Here is a 23,985-nt window from a genome sequence, read left to right on the forward strand (position 1 = left end):
GGGCTTAGAGGGAACTTACCTCAAAATAATAAAAGCCATATATGATAAATCCACAGCAACATAATTCTCAATGGTGAAAAACTGAAAGCATTTCCTCTAAGATCAGGAATAAGACAAGGATGTCCACTCTCGCCACTTTTATTCAACATAGTTTTGGAAGTCCTATCCATGGCAATCAGAGAAGAAAAAGAAATAAAAGGAATACAAACTGGAAAAGAAGAAGTAAAACTGTCACTGTTTGCAGGTGACATGATACTATATATAGAAAATCCTAAAGATGCTACCAGAAAACTGCTAGAGCTTGTCAGTGAGTTTGGTAAAGTCCCAGGATAAAAAATTAATACACAGAAATCTCTAGCATTCCTATACACCACAACAAAAGATCAGAAAGAGAAATTAAGGAAACAATCCCATTTACCAAAAACAGAGAAACATAAACAGAGAAAATGTACAAAAATCAAGTTGATTTCTATATGCTAGTAATGACCATGTGGACACTGAAATTAAAAATACAATACCATTTACAATTGCTCAAAAAATGAAACACTTAGATATAAATGTAACATAACATAATCAGAACTTGAATGCCGAAAACTACATAATGTTATGGAGAGAAATCAAAGATCTAAATAAACGAAAAGGGACCATGGCTGTGGATTGGAAGACTCAACATAGTGAAGATACTAATTTTCCCCAAAGTGATATACAAGTATAATATGATTCTTATTGAAACCCCAGCCAAAACAAAACCAAAACCAACAAAACAAAATGAAAAAATCAGCAAGATTTCTGGTAGATATAAATAAGATTATGCTAAAATTGATACAAAAATGCAATGGAACTAGAATGGTTAAAATAAGTTTAAAAAGAATAAAGTGGGAGGAATAAGTCCTCCTAATTTCAAAACTTACTAGTATACAGCTACATCAATCAAGACTGTGCGTTACTTCTGAAACATAGAAACATTGGAGCAGGTTATCTATGGAGCAGAATAGATAACCCAGAAATAGACCCATGCAAATATGCCCAACTGATTTTTGACAAAGGTGCTTTGCAATTCATTGGAGGAAAATGCCTTTTCAACAAATGGTGCTGGAGAAACTGGACAGCCATAGGAAAGAAAGTGAACCTTGACCTAAGCCTTACATCTTATATAAAAATTTACTCAGAGTAGATCAGAAACCAAATGTAAAACATAAAACTACAAAACTTTTAGAAAAAAAAAAGAAAATCTTTGGGATCTAGCACTAGGCAAAGAATTCTTACACTTGACACCAAAATCACAATGCATAACAGGGAAAATTGATAACCTGGACTTCATCAAAATTAAAAACATTTTTTCTGGGTTAAGAGGATGAAAAGACAAGCTAGAGAGTGGGAAAAAATGTGCAAATCATATATCTGCCAAAAGGACTAGTATCTAGAATATATAAAGAATCCTCAAAACTCAACAGTAAAAAAAAAGCAAAGAATCCATTTAGGACAGGGATAAAGTCATGAAGAGACATTTCACCAAGGAAGATACTGAAGTAGCAAATAAGCACATGAAAAGATGTTCAACATCATTAATCACTAGGAAAATGAAAATTTAAAACAATGAGATACCACTACTCATCTACCAGAATGGCTAAACTGAAAAATAGAGACAACACCAATTGTTGACAAAGATATGGAGAAACTGGATCACTCATACACTGCTAATGGGAATGTAAAATGAAGCAACTACTCTGGAAAACACTTTGGTAGTTTCTCAAAAACTGGATGTTGCAACTATCACAAAACCCAGCAATTGCACTAATCCTGGGCACTTATTTCCAAATAAATGAAGACTTACATGCACACAAAACCCCACACAAATATTTAAATTAGTTTTATTTGTAATATCTAAAAACTGTTAACAACCCAAATTTCCTTCAAGGGGAGAATGTTCAAACAACTGTGGTATTTTCATGCCATAGAACACTACTCAGCAAGAAAAAAGGAACAGACTTTTAATGTACACAACAACCAGTATAAATCTCCAGAAAATTATACTGAGTGAAAAACTCAATCCAAAAATGTTGCATATTTTATGACTTTATTTATATAACATTCTTAAAATGCCAAAATTATAGAAATGGTGAATAAATTAAATAAACGGTTTCAGGGATTAAGGAGGAATTAGAGTCAGAAAGGAAGTGAGTATAGCAATAAAAGGGCAACAGTGGGATTCTTCTGATGATGGAAACGTTCTGTATTTTGAGTGTATCATGTCAACATCCTGGTTGTGATATTGTACTATAGTTTTGCAAGAATTTATCATTGGGGAAACTGGGTAAATGGAACATGCGATCACTGCATTATTTCTTGCAACTGCATCTAAATATAAAATTATATCCAAAAAAAGTCTAATTAAAAACATTTTTAATGCATGATCTCTAGAGTTGTCCTGAATAATAATCTTCACATTAAAGTTTAAGAAGAAATAACCCAGAGGACTCAACCAAAATGTTAGGGAAATTCAAAATTCTTTTTCATGAGGAACAGTTGAAGAGACATACATTTCATCTTGGGAAATCTTGGAGAAGGTGGTTATGAGAGTTTTCTTTTTCCAGAATATGAAGGGATTATACAGGAGAAATTAGACCCCATTCACATAGCAGCAGGAAACAGAACACATGAGTATGTAGGGGAAAGGACACAAGCTTCAGGACTGATCAGGCCTGAGTTTAAACCAAACCTCTACTATTTCCTGTCTTTAAGACTGAGCAAGTTAGTTTACCTCTCTGATCCTCTGTTTCCTCATCCTTAAAATGAGGCTAATGATTCCAGCCTCAATCCATCAATCAGCTTCTAACCAGAGAAACAGAAACTGCTTCAAGTATTTACAACTAAAGAAATTTAATGCAGGGAACTGGTTGTATGTGATAAAGATAGAAATACAGGTTGAAAGTGATAGAGAAGCTGGGATTTGAAGGCTGCTACAATAGATGACAAAGTCAAGAATTTAAAGATCTTTTCAAATTGGTATGAACTTTAAAAAGAGGAAATTAGTTGGAGTAAGATTGTATGAGATGGGATCATGAGGTAAACCAGAGATTAGCAACAACAAGCAGAAGGCAACTTAAGGGGCAAAGGGAGGAGCCAGGGTCACCAGAAAGAATCTGGAACCATGGAGGACTCAAATAGTGGAAGCTGGAACCATGGAGATGCAGCCACTACTGGAGGAGATGCTTGAGGATAAGAGAGAGGAAGGAAATAATCCGCCTTCCTCCTTTCCTCACCCTCCAACCTCTCACTGGTGACTCTATTTGGCCAAACCTAGCAGGAAGCCAGAGCACCCTTAAGCCTGAGAAAGGCAGCCTCCAGTTTAGTCCCTCCTACCCAGGGCAGAGTATGGATCAGAAGGCCAACAGACCTGGGTTTGGCACACTCACAGGATGTTTTTGAGGATGCAGAGCATGGTAAGATGTCTGGCACGTAGTAGGTACTCAGTAAATGGTAATCCTAATTTTTATATGCCAATGCTATACGATGGGCACTTAGAACTGCATTTTCTCATCGCTTTATATCTGAGTATACAGAAACACAAGCTGGGATATTTGGCTCAGGCCACATGGATTCTGCCAAGAATGCTTTTTTTTTTTTTTTCCAAATGAGCTACATATCTGAGAAATGTAAAAAAAATCATGTCCTAAAGTTTCACTGCACAAAGCAAATGTTGAATTTCCACAGCTGCTGGCATCAGCCTATCCAGAGGAATAGTTTCAGTGAAATATGAATTTGTGAGAAAGTCACACTGGGGTAAATGTATAGTAATTCAAGCAGCATGTGCAAAATTTATTTGGTGTTGGCCGGGAATGGTTTTACTTATGTGAAGTCTTCAGAATGAGAAGAAAGTAACTGAAGATGTTTGACTAAGTCAGTCACAGAGGCTCTGGATACTCCCAGATCCCTCCCCAGTTTCAGTTCATTTCTGAAGTCCCCAAACCATAAACATAAAGGAAGTGCCCATGGAATTGGATGATGACACTGTCAGAACCAAGGGGCAACCAGCAGCAAAAACAATCAATGTACGAAATATCAGCACCAGCAATCCAAAGACCCAGTGTACCATGAAGGTCAGGTGTCCAGTTGTGTGGGAGGACAACCAGGGTAGAAGAGAGAGAGGAGTCATAATCTAAAGGAATGTTCAAAACTTGGGAAGCAGGATGCAAGATGCTTTCATAAAAGGTCCCAGATAGGTACAAGATGCAGAGTGTGCCATGCACATGTTGGACACTTCACATTTCCTAGAAGTCACTGGTGAGATGTGGTGCTGGATTCGAAGTAGCACCTGAGAGTGGGGAGAGAACCAGGGCCCATCCCTAAGGATGATACAGGCACTGAAGATTTGACCTTGCAGAGAGAAGAACTGAGTCAACCCTATGGGCCTTAAAAATGGTCAAAATCCAGGAAGTTACCTTTAAAAACTAGCTTTCAGTCTCTGGGTTCTGTCCCTGGATATCAGAACTCTGGCAATAGCCTGGGAGCAGGGGTTTCTATCCCAGGAGGGCCTACACGAGTGAGAACATAAGAAAGGGGACAAGAATTTGAAAAGGAGACAAACAAAAACTGGTCCTGTGACGCAGAGCACATGGGTTGAAGATGGGCTGCAAAGTCCTCATGATCAGCTCTAGTTTGACCTATTAGGATTGATGCCCCAATATGTATGCCCAGGGGGTCAGAGGACCCTCTTAAGTATTTACTGCCTCAAGTCAGATAGGCCTGGGCATACCAAGGCGGAGCTGATCCTAGCTGGGAAGAGCTGGGCAGGAAGCCAGACCATTTTAACCTGAAAGGGAAGTCTAGAGTACTGGGGATGGATGAGGTGGGATGGGAGTCTTCACTTGGATTTCCCAGAGATCTCTCCAGCCCAATGTGTCCTAAGTTCATTACCCCCCCTAACTACTTCCAATTTTCTCTACAGTGTTCACAGTATCCTGAGCCTCCCCATCATTCACACTTAAACTTGGGAGTCATCTTAGGCCCTTCCTCTCCCTTGCCCTGAAGATTCTACCTCATATCCCTTCTAACTATTTTGTCCCCGTTGTCACTCACCTAACTTAAGAGTTCTTCCCTTTTCTTATTCCCCTACCCTAAGATCATATATTGGTGCCAGACTGAGCATTCAGAAACAACGTTCTACTAATGCCACTCCTCTGTTCTAAAATCATCACCTACAGACTAAAATGCAAGCGTGAGCCTGTAAATAAAGGCCCTTCATATGTTCTTCCCAACCTACCTTTCCAACACAGCCAAAGTCCAAGCAAATGGAATCATGTTCTTCTGCATGTACTTCCCACCCAGTTCTACCTCTGCGTTTTGCCCTGCTGAATGCACTTCTCTATATTAATGCATTTCTGAGTCCTACCCACCCTTCAAGATCCATGTCACATCACCTCCTGTAAGAACGTTCTCTGATTCTCCCCTCCATACATAATTGCTCCCTCTTTTGCAGCCCTGTAACCCTGTGTGCCAATTTTTGCATATGGTAAAATTATGTGTTTTCTATATTTTTGCATTACACTATGATTTCTTCAAAATTAGGGGCCTTACATCCGATTCTCCTTCATGAAGTGTAGGGAGACCCAAGAACATTGAATTTGGCCAGCTTGTAAGAAATGTAAAGAGGTTTGGGGGAATAACATTCTAAAGGAAGTCTAGAGTCATATTGTGATCCTGGAGTGATAATTAGAGGCATTTGAGAGTCATCAGCTGAAGTATGAAAATAGATGAGGTAACCCTGACAAAGAATACCAAAGGTAGAGGAAAAAGCTCATGGCTGAACCCTAGCCTGCCAGTGTCCGATGGAGAAAGAAGAAACTGTCATGGACACTGGCAAGAAGTAGTCAAACAGAATCGCGGCATTCATACCACACTGGGCATGAAAAGAATTTCAGCCCTAATAGTCAACAACCAACATGTGCTTGAATAATTCTGAACAAATCCTGTGTGATTTTCTCTCTAGAATTGCAAGTAGGGCAGGACATGATGGCAAACTTCTGGATCCTTAATCCAGGACATTAAAAAAGGTGACCCACTTGCCATTTTATTCTTAACCAGTATTCCTCAAGCAAATGCTTCAGTCTGTCACTAGTGGGGCCTCCCAAGACCAGTATATCTGAGGCATCTACAAATGTGGAGAACTCACAAAAATAATGCCCTACCGAGGAACACGCAAATGGGAACAAGAAGCATTCCTGGTCATCTGATTCTTTCCCATTTTGGCGCCCCAGTCCCAAGCTGACTTCTAAATCCATTATAATTATTAAAACCAGAGCATAAGCACAGGAACACTGAAGAAATCAGAAAGAGTAGATCAAAAACAAGGTAGAGTCTGGAAACCCAGGGATGTCCCTCAGGGAGCCAGAGAAAATGGAAATTCTGGGTCGGGGTGTGCCAGCCTTCCTTGGCAGGAGCTATGTAGATTCTTGAGAAGGTGGATAGCTTCCACCTGAGACCTTGCTGATGGTTCCTCACCAGGGGGAGCTAGTCTATAGCCACACAGGACATGCTTTGTGCCAATTCAATTCAATGCAAAGCAGATAAACTGCTGAGCACCTGGGAGATGAAAAGCCATGAGCTGGGCAGACATTTATCTGATGCTAACAGGGAGGCTCTCTCAAGTCAGTTTTGCAGCTTCCTTGAAACCACCATTGTCTTACACCATACTCCAATACACTGGAGTTCAATCTATTTGTTTCAAGGGTTCTACAAATGTTTGATTCAGATTACGTTTTTAAAAATATTTTTTAAACCGTAAACGGATATATTCAGTGTGTGATATGCCAAACATGAACAATCACAGAATAAAGGTTCTCTTGCCAAAACCATGAATATGTTTGAACACATTAGATATGTCATTAATTAGGAAAGCTGTAGTTCTGAAGATGTCATTAAATGATTCAGATCCATGCAAGTCTTATGCTATAAAACTCTGGCTCAAGCGCGCCATGTTCAATTAAATGTCAGGCAAGATTCAGGGATATCCATTGGGTGCATGCTCACATAAAGATATAATAGTAAACTGTACCATAATAAGTGACCACATTACCTGTTGCATTGTGGTATTATTGGTATTATTACTGTTTTATTCTTAGAGGGCTTGAAAGGTTTTTATAAAGCCAAATAAGACCAACTCAGCAATGCAGGACCAGAGTGTCAGTGATGAAAATGACAACTGAAGTTTGGACTCAACATGCCAAATTAAATATTTTTTGCTGTGTTAAAGGCTTTAAGTGATTACTAAAGAGAAACAGGCACTGGAGTTTCTCACAATAGTTTTAATAACATAATTAACATCTCATAATGGCACTATATGTTTCACGGAAGAATTTTCTATCAAAGGAAGATAAAAATTCATTGAAGAACTTGTTCATCTATTCCTTTCAATTAGATTCCTTATAATTAAAGAATGCCAACAGCTGTTACATAGTATTAATGAGTCAACATTAAAACCAAATTTTCTTATATTCTTCTTTCCAGTTTCTGGATCAGTTAAATCAGAATAACCCAAATCTGCAAGGTATCCTGTTTAAAAATGCTATCACTTTGAATGTCTGGCTGCCATAATTTTCTCAAGGTTGTACATCCAATACAAAATATGTATAACTATATGTTACAAACTAGAATTATCAAATAAAATAATTACATATATACAATAAAATTTTGGCTTCTCCTTTTACTCATTGATATTCCATATAAGATTTCATTTGAAGAGTATTAATGCTAAAAAAAAATTGAAAATCACTGTGTTATTCAATACATAGGAGAAACCCAATATACTAAGCAGGAAGGAGTAAAAGAAGCAGGTCTTTTTTATCAGAAAGAAAGGCAGAAACTAGATAAGAGTTAATGTGCTTCAAGCATAACTCAGGTATAAACTAGGGGCTCAAAAAATTACTTGTTGAAATAATCATTGTAGCAGAAATGCTATGTCCCTTCCTTCTAGAATTGAGAGAGGGGGAAACTTTGGAAATGAAGAAACAGAGAAGACCATGGAAGAAGTTTTGCTTTTCCTATGAGAACCATCTTCCTGCATGCAAGCAAATAGGACTTTCTTTGTGTGAAGCAGGGCAGGTGAAAGAGATGGTGGTCAATGGGTAGCCAAATGTATCCACTGACCATAAAGGCCAGCATAGCTGAGGTGTCAGCATATTGGAAAGAATGCCATGAGCTACTGCTCTGGTCATGTGGTAGAAAAAAAGTGGTGACTAGACAGGATTTTGAGGGAAGGATGCCAAAGGAAAAGTACAGCCTGGAAAGCAGAAGCAAAGTCCAGTCTAGGAATCATTCATTCATTCACTTGTTTATTGATAAAGCACCTATTAACAGAGGCATGATACTAGTACTGGGGATATGAAGACAAACAAGCCTTGGTCAGTGACTGTTTGGGGGAAAGGAGCACTGTTTCCAAAGGTAAAGCTCAGGGAGTGAAGAGAGGATGGTAGGAGGGCATAGTCGGCTCCCTGGAAGAGGAAGCCCCAGAGATGAGTCTCAAAGAAGAAACATGAGTTAATCAACTGGATAATGGCTGAGGATGGGGGAGGGGAACACATTAAACAGAGACAGCATTCACGTAGAAAGACAGAATTTGAGATGGAAAACTATATAGTTGGAGAAAAGCATGTGGATCAAAATGGGTGAAGGACAAAGTGAAAGGAAAGGAACAGCAAGCAGATGAAGCTGTTGAAGTGACCTGGGGTGCTCTTGTTAGCACTAAGGAGACAAGGCAGACGCTATGCTGGGGATAGCACAGTATTCAGAATCTGCACACGCACTTCCCTCTTCAACTGTTTCACACTATTTGCTTGTGTAGCCTCCCATGAGAACTCCGAGAGCAGAAACTGTCTTCTTCACCTTTTTCATCCTTACATCCTTGGAGCTTAGCATAGTACCTGGAATGCAACAGGAACTCAACACTTACTGTTATATGAACACTTACTGTTAAATGAACAAAGTTCAAAGTAAGGAAAGGAGAGGCTGGAAGGACAAATGCAGTGAGTGTGGCCTAAAGAACACTGACAAGCGCAAAGGCTGAGAAACCATCTAAAATATAATTAACTAGGAATAAACAGAAACAGAATCCCTATGTCCTAAGCACCATATAGAGGAAGTGAACAGCAAAATGACCACAGATGAAGATAACTTAGAATAGATGCACTCAATCACCTTGGTAAGAGGATGGAGTCCTGAACTCTCCCTGAGAAAGGGCTGTGTTATAGGTTGAATTGTGTCCCTCAGAAAAGATATGGTGAAGTCTCAGAATGTGGCCTTATTTAGAAGTAGGATCTTTACAGATGTAACCAGGTTAAAATGAGGTCATTACAGTGGGCCCTTCCAGATGACTACGGTCCTTATAAAAAGGGGAAATTTAAATGCAGACATACACAGAGGGAGGGCAATGTGAAGAGACACAGGGAGAAAACAAAAATGCCTAAGGCTACCAGATGCCAGGGGAGAAACCTGGCACAGACACTTCCCTAGTACCTTCAGAGGGAGCATGACCCTGATGATATTTTTCTAGCCACCCCAACTGTGAGACAATAAATTTCTGTTGTTATAAGACATCCAGTTTGTAACACTTTGTTATGGCAGCCCTATGAAACTAATACAGGCTGGTGGTCAAAACTGATCAACAACTGTGGCAGGCACTGGTGTTTAACTCCAACGTGCATTCCTCCTTACCCCTTGCTGGAAGAGCCCCACTTTGTTTGTGTGTCCATCCTCCCTGGCCCAAGGTATGCGTCATGCAATTGATTCACTTCAATCACAGAGGTCTCTTTGCCATTCCGTGTACCACGTGACCCAACGCTGTCCAATAGATATCACTAAAAGGACTGCTGTATCCATGATATAATTCAGTTGTTCTAGGATATTTCTCTGTCCTGTTTGAAATATTCTATGTAGAGACTGTCTCTTACTGAACCTGGACAAAGCACTAAAGTAATGATCAGTGGTGTTACTAGACAACCTGAGGTAGAATGGTAACTGAATTGATTTCCTTGACCATAATTGTCAAGTTTGCCTTTTCAGAAGCTAATCTTGACCTCCAGGGTTTAAATCAACAAGTTTTCCCTTATCAGGTATTATTACCTGAATTTGACAGTTATCTCCTGGGTGATTAGGCATGGAATAGGACAACGTTCTAATCTAGACACTTAAATTCAGGGATTCCCTAATCCACAACCTAATACCACACTGTCTTCTCCAAATTGTAACATGCAAAAATCATCAGGTTAGAACCTCAAGATGGGGTCTCAGTTTTGCTGCATGTCCTTTGTCAAACACAGAAGAATTATCCCATACCTAACAGATTTTTTCAGCTAAAACACAGCTCTAGTCCTTGCTATGCCAGAAGCTGATTGAGAAACTTAAAGGGCTGGGTGGGTCTTAACAGGGACTGAGAGAAGAGAGAGGAGGGAGTTGCATAGGCTTATGGAGTGGGGCTTCATGACATACCCTGAGAGGTGGGGAGAAGATTCTACATTTTAGGAATGGCACAGGCTTTGATGCCAGATCCAGGTTCAATCTCAGCTCCACCATTTACCAGCTACATGACTTTGGACAAACAACTTAGCATTTCCAAACCTCAGTTTGAAAAATAGGAAATGAAACTTAATATTCTTAAGAATTCTGCTTAATAATCTATATAATGCACCCAGCATAGTGTCTTGTGACCAACAGGTGACCTCCCAGGATGTGCACATGATTCTGAGTCCCAAATACAGAATGTCTACATTTTTTTTCTTCACTGGGAGAATCACTCCACTGAGCAACAAAGACACAACTAGACATGTTCCCATCAAATTGGTTATGTAGTCCTGTCATTTTTACCTTGGAGCCTGTCACAAGCCTTTTCTCTTCATGGTCCCTCCTTCTTAGTTCCCCTGATTAAAGCAATGGCTCCTAAGTGGCCTCCCTGCCTCCATTCTCTCCCCATGCTCCAGTCCAATCTCCAGTGAGCCCCTAGAATTATCATTCTAGAACAGGGATTGGTAAACTCACAGGTAAATCAAGCCCACTACCTGTTTGTGTCAATAAAATTTTATTGGAACAGAGCCATGCTCATTTGTTTATGTATCATCTATAACTGCTTTCACACTATAGTGGCAGAGGTGAGTAGTTGCAACAGAAACTGTATGGCTTGCAAAGCTTAAAATATTTACTATCTGATCCTTCACCAAAAAAGTTTGCTGCACCCTTGGTAACTTGTTCTAGAACACTCCCCTTGGTAACTCATCACTCTCCCCAGTGACTTGCCTCCAAGATAAAGTCTAATCTGTGTTCATTGGCCCTTACCAATCCTTCCTGATGCATCTCTCACTATTCCCCTACTTGAAGCCCAAACTCCTTGCTGAATGAGGGTCCTATAAACACACCAGGTTCTCTTCACGTAGAACAACACTACTCCCTTTCCACATAAAAAAAAAAACAAAAACTTCCACCTATTCTTCAAGATTCTCCTTAATTATCCCTTCCTTTATGAAGCTTTCTAGAACTGCCCCCTCAGACTTATACAAGGGTCAGGCACTCCTTCCTTGGAAACAGTATCCCACCAATAAATGGTACGTCATATACAGTAGATATGGGTCTACATATCTGTCTTCCTCACTAGACACCCCCAAGCTAAACTATCTCCTCTCTTTCCCTCCTGGAGCACCCTGTTCTTTTCCAACATAGTGCTTACCATAGTTTGTAATCATGTATTTCTTTGTGTAATTATTTCTTTAATGTCTGTCCCCTAACAAAGTGAGCTCCAAGAAGACAGGAACTAAGACTGTTGGATTCACCACCACATTAAAGTCACATATCCTGGAGCCACAGCCACATAGTAGCTGTTCAGTCTGTTGAATGAATGAATGATTGGATGAATGAACAAAAAAAGACAGAGGGAGAGATTTTACTAATGAATCAAATATCAATGAAATAACCTAAGGAATCAGAAAGTGCTGTTACTTTCTGAGCACACCAGATACTGCCCCTCAGACCCTTCTGGTACTCCCATGGTCCAGAAGGTTGGGCATAAGCACCACTAATAGCTTTGATATGGATGTTTGGAGCATGTATACAGCCCTATTCACTCATTCTTGGAATATGTGTGGAACATTTACATAGCCCTTTCCATGAGATCAAATTCAAACCCCATGAAACTAGAGTAAAGCCACATGTACTTTTATATAATTGAGTCCACATTTTCACTGAAGCATACAGTATCCTGACCATGCCCTCCTGGAGAAGGACATCCTCTATTCCTTTCTACTAGGAAAAGGTGGGCAAGACTACTACAACTTCTTCCCTCTGTCCCTAAGGAGAGTGTCCTGTCTGTGCATCACACCCATACCCAGCCAAAGGCACTCCACACCATGCCTACATCCAGATGAAAGACCTGCGTGGGAAAGTTTGGAGAGGGAGTTAGGCTGGAATGATTCTTCCTTGACTCATACAGAGGGAACCTTCAAGCTCAAAATGTGACTCTTGAAAGTTGTACTGTTCATTTTTCCTAATACCTGAAGCTCAAGATCAAACAAATAATTCAGCTGAGTTGCTGCTTCATGTGGAAAAAAATATCCCAAGGCCATTTCTTGTGTGGCCTTTCTGATTTTGGACAGTGTCTCTTTGAGAGACAGCCCTATCCATAAAGGCCTTCTGTGGAGGTGTGTGTGCATTTCACTGAGATGTTTCCAAGAAGATTCCAACCATTCCAACCAAGGCAAATTTATGAAGTTGGCAGCCAAACCCTATTTCCAGCCTGCAGCCTCAGGGATGTCAGTTCCATGAACGAAGAAAAAGCTGAATATCATGTTTAAGTCAAACTTTTAACCCTCTGTGGCATCTACCTCTGGTCTGAATGACAAAAGAATCCTATGTATTAAAACACAGAGATTGTCTTTGGATTTAGATAAACACTTCTTCTCAGAGCTTGCTGGACTTGTCCTTTAAGCCTGGTAACAAACCATTCATAAGGAAATGCCAGTCTTTCCCATTATTAAGAACTTAAATTGCAGCAGTCACATTATCTAGATTCATTTTAAGCATAGGGTTGTCGCCCTAGCAAACCTCCTTAAAAAATATGCCTTCCATTTCCTATAAAATCCAAGCAAATCTCTGTTTCCTTCTATAGATTTATCTTAATCTCCAATCGCCTTTCCCTCTGCTCACAGGATATGTCTCATGTCCAGTTCAAAATCAGTGTCCCCCTCTCCTGGGCTGCAGTCCTCATTTTGCCCCAAATAAAACTTAACTCGCACACACACATGTACACAAAGATCAGTGTCCCCTCCCTTCCACCCACTGTTCTGTGAGTCACTTTCCTTCCTCTCAAGGCTTTCTGCCACCCATCATTCTTACTATTCTGGTATCTATAGAGCAGACACCCCTCTTCCACATGCATGACAGGGAGCTCTAGCACATTGTGCTCTCCTGGAATATTTCAAATTAAATTCAGTAGATGATGTACTGTACGTAAATTTGATATGGTCTGGATTTAACAACATGTGATAATGACTCACCACTGGGTACTATGAAAGAAATTTTCTCTACTCCACCTAATAAAAGCTGAAGATCTGAAACACATTTCAGGGGCTTCTTTAGTGAGTCCTAACCATCTACGTGGAAGCTGTCCAGAACATGGGGAGAGATATTAAAAATCTGTATAAAAACGAAAAGCGAACATAGAGATACTTTCCCCAGTGTGCATAGTGCATTTGTGGCCACTCTGTGAGGCCTCCTCTGGTTCTGTCCCTCCATAGATGTTGACAGGTCTTTTCCATCTCTAAAATGTTCCCTCTACCTAATACCTTTAGTTAGCATCTTCCCTCTCTTGTTGCTTCCACAGCCAAGCATCTGGAAAGAATTGCCTATGTTTGGTATCCCTACCTACTCACCTCACATTTGCTCCTCAACCCACCTCATCTTTCAAATTCCCCTCACCAAGTCATCAATAACTTCCTTATTCCCAAATCCATGGATATTTCATTTCTTTTCTTAATGGATTTCCAGATAATTTGATGTTACTGATCCCTCCTTCCTGGAAACTCTCCTGTATTCCAGTCTCCCATTTCCTCCTACTTTTCTGCCCAGCTCCTACTCCTGTTGCCTTCACTAGAGCCTCTCCTTCCCCTCCCTCAGAGGTCACTGTTGTGCCCTAGTCCCCCCACTCTCAGAGGCAGTCTGGCAAAGACATTAATAGCACAGGCTCCGAATCCTGACTGCCTCACCTAAAATCCTAGGTCCGTTACTATAGTTGTATGACCTTGGGCAAGTTACTTACTATCCCTGTGCCTCAGTTTATTCATTTGTAAAGTAGGTATAATAGTCTTCTCTGGCAATGGTTATTCAGGGCATTAATACACTTAAAATATTTAGAACAAACACATAGTACACACTCAATAAGCACTGCCTGTTATAATTCCTCTTCCCATGCTTTATACTCTCCTTGAACATCATGACTTCATTACCTCTTGTTAAAAGTTTGTCCTTGAATCTTCTTTAAGACTTCTCTCCTGGATGTCAAATCTGCTAAACCATTTGCCCACTAGACATGTCTCTCTGGCTGTCCCCAAAATTCTTCAAATTCAGTTTGTCTGAAACTGAGCTCATCATCTTTTCCTGCAAATGCTTCTCCTCCTCCATAACCTCTCCTAATGAATAGCTCCACTATACTTACTCTTGGTTGCCCAGGCCAAAATCCCAGTCAGTCCTAGACTCCTGCCCCTGCCCCCAAACTCCACTGCACAATCAGTCACCAAATTGTGTCAACTTTATTGCCAAAATATTTCTTGAGTCTGTGCCCAATTCTCCACTCCTATTACCAGTGTCTTAGATAGAGCCTCATTTTTTTCACCTACATGATAAGTAACAATGATATTAAAAATAATATTCACCACTATTTTCACATGCCAATTATGGATCAATTACTGCAGTAGACACTTCACATACTTCATTGTCCATAGTCTTGACAGTCATCTCTCCATGAGGGAGGGGATCATCTATCCCTGTTTTCAGATTGAGAAAGACAGAAGCTCAGAGGCACTTAATAAATAGCCTAAGTTACACAAAAATGTTATGGGGCTGCTATGTAGACTGAGGTCGGTCTGACCCAAAACCCCAGATCTTTTCTACTCTCTAAACTACAGTGGTGTCCTGACATGGTCTTCCTGCCACCTGTCTTATTCCTCTCCAACATCTACTGCCAGAGGGGTCTATTTTTACAATGAAACTCTGACCTAGTCTCTCCTCTGTGTGAAATCCTGTAGTAGCTCCCCTGTGCCTTCAGGGTAAAATTCAAACCCTTTAGTAAGGCTTTTCCTGGTGTGCCACTTTGCCCATTCAGAGATCCGCCTCCCTCCTCTCCAACCACATCTACCTCTCTTCCCTTCCTGGAGCACACCATGCCTGCTCACCCGGCCATGCTGTATTTCTCGCCGGTCCCTCTGCCTGTGATTCTCTTCTCATCAGCCTAGATGCCTCCATCTCAGCCTCCTAGATGCTCTTGGACCCACCTGCTGTCCAAGCTGAGTTTAGCTGTGCCTCTTCTGGACACAAAAAGCACTCTGTCTTGCCTCTAGTGCTGAATTTTAGAGTGATGCAACAGTCATTGATTGAATGTCTGCAATATGTAAGAATTCATGGTGGACTCTAGTGATTTAGGAATCAATAAGACATGTCTTGCTTTCAGAGAACTTACTTTAATGAGAGAGATGGATAGCAAAATGTTTCATTACTATCTTTGATTCCCCTGTCTGCACACTGGATTTCAGAGATTCTTGGGCAGGAAGAGTACTTGTTCATCTCTGTGTCCCCAGGGCCTAGAACTATGCCTGGTACACAAGGGAGTCGGTAAACACTAACAGCTTGAGCTAAAGAGACAAACCAAGGCCACCAAGCTATCTCTGTGAGCACACAATGCCATCTACAAGCACCATCTTCACTTTCATGTGTATCTTTTCCAGACTCTAATATGTCCAAGTCATTGTTTTCTGATTTTCATGAGGTCCTCAAAGTTCACTCCAGAAAGGAAGGAAACTAATGTCAGAGGTTGTTCAGCCAAGTGGAACACAGGATAGGCACTTCAGTAAAATATTGTATGTGTCTTCCAATAAGAGGCCCTTCCAGCCCCTTCTCATGGGCTGCTGTGCCCTGTCTTGCCAAGATAAGTGAGTAAAAGGACAAGTCAGCCATATTTGTGTTTGTCCTTAGGGTAAGACAGGTTTGGGCAGCCCTTCTGAAGGGGGTCCCTGTGTAGAAACAAGACCCCCTGAAGTCAGTTCCCTCCCGCTACTGACCATCTGAGTGACACAGGCAGGAGGGCACAGGGCAAAGGGCAAAGGCTTAAATTACAGCAGGTATTTTGTAAAAAAGACTTCTTTCCTTCAAAAGCTTATGGTTACTTCTCTGCTGAGCAGCATTTCTGCCTCCTCTCACCTTGAAGAACAAAGTACAAGCTGCCTTGGAGATCAAAGAGGGAGCAAGAGGAGGAAGAGAGAGTTGCTGACCCCCAGAGCAGACAGCTTCTAACTACTTCTAAGTTCTGACAAGGCAAGACCTCAGACATCAGGCAGAGGAGAGGGAAAGGAGGAAAAACATGGAGGAAAAGGCCACTCCCACCTGGACCACAGCCACCCACACACCTGTACTTTCCTTTGTGAAAACTAGATTTTCTAAAAGTGTCTCTGATGATAATATGACCATCCCGACACTGTCTGAAGCAATGGTGGAGGGCTTAGAGTCCGGTGGCCTGGATCTGATCCCAGGTCTGTCTTTTAGCTGAGGGTGGGATCCTGATTCCTCCTCTGATACTGACCTCAGAGGATGGTTGTGAGGATCAATGCAATAAAGGCATACAAAACCCTTACCATGGGTTCTGGCACCCACCCCAGGTGCTCCTATTGTAACTGACCACTGGGAACCACCTATGGGACCACTTTCTGTGGAGGAAGGATGTTCCTCAAAAGAGATCTCCCTTCTCACTGCCTCTATTCCCTGACCCCTGACTGGATTGAGTCTTCCTCTGCATCTGTATCTTCTCTGTCACAGAACTACTCCTCTGTTTTGTGCTGGTTTTCTTGTCTATCTCCTCATTCAGGCCATGAGCATCTTGAGGGTCAAGATGTGACTTTCATGTTAGGGCCTTCATTCACTCATTTATCACTTACTAAGTGTTTCCTACATGCCAGGGGGGTCACTAAGTGGTAAATAAATTACTGAAGTCTGGGAATGACCTATAGAATCACCCATATAAATTGTCCAATCAACAAGCGTATGTTCCTATCACCTGTGGTGAGCTTTGGCAAAAGGCTTTGGGATCAAAGAAAAGGACTGCAACTGTGAACATGATTCCCAGGAAATGTATCAGTCATGACAGTTGACCTGCTAGCTCACATGCTGGATTTTATGTAAAATGGACCCAAATGATCAAGTACACTCTAACTGTCTCTCTCTCTCTCTCTCTCTGTCTCTGTCTCTCTCTCTCTGCCCCTGCTTCCTTCCTCCCTCTCTAAGTCCAGAGAAACTTAGCAACTACTTACCAGTTCATACAGACTTTTGGCTGCTCTAAAGGTAATGGTCAAAAGCCCAGACTCGGGAGGGGCCATCCGTACAGTTCATCAGCCAGGGCATTACCTTCCTCATGTTTGTCTCTCTGGCACCCAGCACAGAGCTACTTACCCCACGTGTATTCCAAACTCACCCTAATTCCTCAAGATACCATCACCAGTCTAGTCTAGTCTAGTCTAGACTAAATGACCCTTTCAGAACCAAACAGGATTTCACATAGAGTCAAATAATCGGGGTACATTTCACAGAACACAGCCCAAGACCTGAACAGGGTGAGGTGTCTCTCCTTAGAACCAGACACACAAGCAGAACCAGCTTCATCATTAGGAATCTGCCTGCTGGTCAGTTAAGAGGCAGCTGAACCATGACATCAGAGGCCTGAATACATAGTGCCCGTTCTGACATTCCTCTCCTGGGCTACTTTATCTTCTGGATCAGGCTTTAAATACCTCAGTGAAAATACAAGTGATGCCCCAAAAATCTTGAGTCAGACTTTTACTCCAGTCATTAATATCCTAGGGGAATCTGTTTCTCAGATCAGCCATCTGGTGACCCAGGAAAGAGGATAATGCCAGAGGCAGTAAGAATCTGGTATCTGAAGGGGGAAGGCAGTGCTACAGGGGATCTGAGTGGTCTCTGATGTGTTGATGGACAGGGAAGTTCTCACTCTGCTCCATCCTCAAAAGCAGCCTTACTAGAGTATCTCTGTGACCCCCTAACAAAACCTCAAGGCCTTGCACACCCAGCTAACCTCATGCCACTAAAGTTTGAGAGACAACCTGCCAAAACAAGCAAACTCAGGGGGATTACAACTGTGCGATTCAGATGTGGAAGAAGCCAGAGTACACAAATGTGCAGATATTTGTGCAAGGTAGTCTGGCCTATACAGCAAGTGGCCAATGGACCAGCAAGGAACGGGTTCAGCTTTCAAAGGCAGGGCTGCATTCAGGGAAAAAGATTTCAACTTAGTGAAGTGATCACCTGTAACCTAGTATCCAGTGTCATGCATAACTCAGATAGGGGGTCAGTGACAGGTTCCAAACCTGGTTCTCCAAAACTCCATATGAGTCATTAAATTCTCTTAACAAGTTTTACCTTTAATATATAACAGTGGTCCCCAACTTTTTGGCACCAGGGACTGGTTTCATGGAAGACAATTCTTCCACAGACCGGGGAAGGGGTATGACCAGTTTCTGGATGATTCAAGTGCATTACATATATTGGGCACTTTATTTTTATTATTATTACATTTTAATATATAATGAAATAATTATACAACTCACCATAATGCAGAATCAGTGGAGCCCTGAAGTTGTTTTCCTGCAACTAGATGGTTCCATCTGGGGGTGATGGGAGACAGTGACACCCAAAGTGTGTTGCTTATGTCCAGTCTACTCCATAATCTTGTTTTGGTTTCTGTCACTACAAAAAGGCCTGCTTCACAAGGATAGGATGTTGGAAATGAAAGCAGGTTTTTCAGTGCTTTTGTGGCAATCTCAGGATATTCTGCCTTGACTTTAATCGGGAACGTATGGAGATTTGAAGTTGTCTCAAACTTACTTTTAAGGTCACCGTCATTTGCGATTTCAAGAAGTTGCTCCTCTTCTAGCACGGACAAAGTCGATTCACCTAGTTTATTCGCAAATGGGTCATGGATCCATTCCTTCTTAGGTCAGGGGTCTTTTGTGATTGGGAAGTAATGCTCAAACTCTTTTGAAAGATGAGATGGGTGATCATGTACCAGCTGAGAGAAAGAAGGTGCTGGCTCAGTCTCTTTCAAAACCTCTGCTAATATTTGAAACACGTCAAAAATCCCAATGTTCACTCATTGCCCCCATAATTCCAGTTTGGCGTTGAATGCAGCCACTTTATCTGCCGACTTGAACACAGTTGTCACCCTCTCTTGAAGTGACAGATTGAGCTCGTTGAGCAGGTGGAACACGTCACACAGGTAAGCAAGTTGTGCGACCCATTCTGTGTCACTGAAATGTGCTCTCAGTGGTGACTCTTTTTCTAAAATAAATCTCTGGAGCAGCTGTCATACCTCAAAAACTCTGGCCAGTGATCTACCTTTAGAAAGCCATCTCACTTCTGTGTATAAGAGAAGACGTGTGTGCTCTGCGTCCATCTCCTCACAGAGCTGCACAAACAGACAGGAGTTAAGAGCATGTACTTTACTTATTTATTTATTTTGAGAATGAGGTCTATTTAATTTATTTTTTTAAAAAAATTTATTTTATTTTTTTATACAGCAAGTTCTTATTAGTTATCTATTTTATACATATTAGTATATATATGTCAATTCCAGTATCCCAATTCATCCCACCCCGACCACCCCACTTTCCCCCCTTGGTGTCCATGCGTTTGTTCTCTATATCTGTGTCACTGTTTCTGCCTTGCAAACCGATTCATCTGTACCATTTTTCTGGATTCCACATATATGCATTAATATATGACAATTGTTTTTCTCTTTCTGGCTTACCTCACTCTGTATGACAGTCTCTAGGTCCATCCACGTCTCTACAAATGACCCAGTTTCGTTCCTTTTTATGGCTGAGTAATATTCCATCATATGTATGTACCACATCTTCTTTATCCATTCGTCTCTCGATGGGCATTTAGGTTGCTTCCATGACCTGGCTATTGTAAATAGTGAGGCAATGAACATTGGGGGTGCATGTATCTTTTGAATTATGGTTTTCTCTGGGTATATGCCCAGTAGTGGGATTGCTGGATCATAAGGCAATTCTGTTATTAGTTTTTAAAGAAACCTCCATACTGTTCTCCATAGTGGCTGGATCAATTTACATTCCCACCAACAGTGCAAGAGGGTTCCCTTTTCATCACACCCTCTCCAGCATTTGTTGTTTGTAGATTTTCTAATGATGCCTATTTGAACTGGCATGAGGTGATAACTCATTGTAGTTTTGATTTGCATTTCTCTAATAATTAGTGGTGTTGAGCAGCTTTTCATGTGCCTCTTGGCCATCTGTATGTCTTCTTTGGAGAAATGTCTATTTAGGTCTTCTGCCCATTTTTGGATTGGGTTGCTTGTTTTTTTAATATTGAGCTGCATGATCTGTTTATATATTCTGCAGATTAATCCTTTGTCCGTTGATTCATCTGCAAATATTTTCTGAGGGTTGTCTTCTCGTCTTGTTTATAGTTTCCTTTGCTGTGCAAAAGCTTTTAAGTTTCATTAGGTCCCATTTGTTTATTTTTGCTTTTATTTCCATTACTCTAGGAGGTGGGTAAAAAAAGATCTTGCTGTGATTTATGTCAAAGAGTGTTCTTCCTATGTTTTCCTCTTAAGAGCTTTATAGTGTCTGACCTTACATTTAGGTCTTTAATCCATTTTGAGTTTATTTTTGTGTATGGTGTTAAGGAGTGTTCTAATTTCATTCTTTTACATGTAGCTGTCCAGTTTTCCCAGCACCACTTATTAGAGAGACTGTCTTTTCTCCATTGTATACCCTTGCCTCCTTTGTCATAGATTAGTTGGCCATAGGTGTGTGGGTTTATCTCTGGGCTTTCTATCCTGTTCCATTGATCTATATTTCTGTTTCTGCGCCAGTACCATATTGTGTAGATTACTGTAGCTTTGTAGTATAATCTGAAGTCAGGAAGTCTGATTCCTCCAGCTCTGTTTTTTTCCCTCAAGATTGCTTTGGCTATTTGGGGTCTTTTGTGTCTCCATACAAATTTTAAGACTTTTTGTTCTAGTTCTGTAAAAAATGCCATTGGTAATTTGATACGGATTGCATTGAATCTGTAGATTGGTTTGGGTGGTCTAGTCATTTTCACAATATTGATTCTTCCAGTCCAAGAACATGGTACATCTCTCCATCTGTTTGTGACATCTTTGATTTCTTTCATCAGTGTCTTATAGTTTTTTGAGTACTGGTCTTTTACCTCCTTAGGTAGGTTTATTCCTAGATATTTTATTCTTTTGTTGCAATGGTAAATGGGATTGTTTCCTTAATTTCTCTTTCTGATCTTTTGTTATTGTATAGGAATGCAAGAGAATTCTGTGCATTAATCTTGTATCCTGCAACTTTAACAAATTCATTGATAAGCTCTAGTAGTTTTCTGGTGACAACTTTAGGATTCTGTATGTTTAGTATCATGTCATCTGCAAATAGTGACAGTTTAACTTCTTCTTTTCCAATTTGTATTCCCTTTATTTCTTTTTCTTCTCTGATTGCCATGACTAGGACTTCCAAATCTATGTTGAATAACAGTGGGGTGAGTGGACATCCTTGTCTTGTTCCTGATCTTAGAGGAAATGCTTTCAGTTTTTCACCACTGAGAATGATGTTTGCTGTGGGTTTGTCATATATGGCCTTTATTATGTTGAGGTAGGTTCCCTCTATGTCAACTTTCTGGAGAGCTTTTATCATAAGTGGTGTTGAATTTTGTCAAAAGCTTTTTCTGCATCTATTGAGATGACCATAAGGGGCATGTACTTTAATGTGGTTGATAATTTTAATCACATCCTGCAAAACGTTGTTAAATTCAGGTGACATTTTTTGGCTAGGCAGCATTTCTCTATGGATGACACAGTGCATAGATTCACATTCAGAGGCAACCTCTTTGACCAGAGTAGTGAAACAAGAAAGCTCTCCAGTCGTGGCAGCCACCCCGTCTGTGCATATACCAACACAAAATGACCAATTCAGTTTTCCTGTTATGTAATAACTCAAAGACTTGAATAGTTCTGCAGCTGTGGTGTTGGTCGGCAACAGAAGTGCACATAACATATTCTCATGCACATCCTCCTGAAAAATATATTGCACAAAAACAAGCAATTGTTGCCTTGTGGTCAACATCGGTAGACTCGTCAACCTGGATTGCATACCATGGTGACTCATTAATTCTCTCTAACAGTTGTGCTTCAATATCCTCTGCTATTTCATCAATTTGTCAAGTTATGGTGCTAGCCGAAAGAGGAACACATGCCACCTTTTGAACTGCAGCCTCTCCTAAAAGTTCACGACAAATGTCCTTAGCAGCAGGCAGGATCAACTCTTCACCAATAGTAAAGGGCTTCCTAGCTTTAGCAATGTGGTTAGCCACTAAGAATCATGCTCTCAGTGCAGACACATGTGATGAAGTGGTGACCTTCAGTAATCGCTTCTGTTCTTTGTGTTCACGTTTGTTTCTTTTGAAAAACCCCAAAGGCTTGTCTTTTAATGCAGGGTGCTTGGTCTCCACGTTTGGGTAGGGTTAGCTTGTGGGCTTACCAAAACTGTGACTGAGACAAGTGTGCAGTGTGGGAAAGAGGTGTGGATGGAAGTGGTAAATAAAATAATGGGCAAGCCACACGCAGACTAAAATAAGTGTCGGATACTGACTTAAAATCTGCCACCAGATGCTGTTGTACTATTGAAGTACATCAACTCACTTGCCCCTACAAAGCCTGCCACCAGATGCAGCTTAATTGTCACTTGTCACTCAGTGATAGGGCTTTGATATGAGTCTGCAAGCAGTTGATTTATTATGGTCTCTGTGGTCAAACCTCTCTGCTAATGATGACCTGTATTAGCAGCCACTCCCCAGCGCTAGCATCACCGCCTCAGCTCCACCTCAGATCACCAGGCATTAGATTCTCATAAGAAGTGCACAACCTAGATCCCTCACATGCACACTTCACAGTAGGGTTTGCACTCATATGAGAATCTAACGCCACTGCTGATCTGACAGGAGGCGGAGCTCAGGCGGTAATGCAAGTGATGGGGAGAGACTGTAAATACAGATGAAGCTTAGTTCGCTCGTCTGCTGTTCACCTCCTGCTATGTGACCCTGTTCCTAACAGGCCATGGACCAGTACCATTCTGTGGCCCAGGGGTTGGGGACCCTTGATATATAACACTTGGAGAGAAAACATACTCTGCATCATCAAGTATAAGGCAAGAGACCCACCTGGTGCCATTCATCCATCCACCCCACATTCCTTGATTGATTTAACCCAATATTTCTGTGCTAGGTGCACACTGCAAAGGGCACATGCTTAGAAAGGACAAAGCTGGAGTCAGGTAGCTCCTGACCCCTCGTCTGCACCTCTAACCTCAAGCAGGTGTGTTGATTCCATAGGACCATCCCCAAAGAGTTAATGCCATTCTGACTCTGACCTGGCACACGTAAAGCTCCATTTAGCATCAAGTTCATTGGTGCTGACCTAGAACTGTGACAGGAGACTGACCCCGATGTCCTGTCCCTCTGAGACTGGGTTAGGGGCAAGAAGGAGAGGGAAGGAACAGGATTGTAAAAATAATGGCACAGTCTTAGATCTCAAGTGTGGTGCAGTTGAAAAACCCAATGGACTTTGGCTCTTATCAATGTACACATCAAACTCCAGCTCATATTTATGGAGCACTTACTATATGTGGGGCACTGGTTTAAGCCCTT

At 41.2% G+C, this 23,985-nt stretch overlaps 1 protein-coding gene across 10 annotated transcripts in view; it reads right to left on the bottom strand.

Annotated features, from left to right (window-relative positions):
* Positions 1-23,985, bottom strand: part of EVA1A (eva-1 homolog A, regulator of programmed cell death) — a 63,535-nt gene that overhangs the window by 36,895 nt on the left and 2,655 nt on the right. For 4 of the 10 annotated variants that reach the window (XM_081254338.1, XM_081254335.1, XM_081254332.1 and 1 more), the window contains exon 2: positions 18,861-19,717. The exons of 3 other annotated variants lie outside the window; for them this stretch is intronic. The gene's annotated coding sequence lies outside the window, so the exon portion shown is untranslated. Of the gene's footprint in view, positions 1-14,906; positions 15,018-18,860; positions 19,718-23,985 lie in introns of those variants that run through there. 3 more of the 10 variants (XM_081254334.1, XM_081254333.1, XM_081254337.1) reach the window with 3 other exon arrangements.

The sequence above is a fragment of the Mesoplodon bidens genome, assembly GCF_964165515.1.
Source record: "Mesoplodon bidens genome assembly, chromosome: 14".
NCBI classification, from domain to species: Eukaryota; Metazoa; Chordata; class Mammalia; order Artiodactyla; family Ziphiidae; genus Mesoplodon; species Mesoplodon bidens.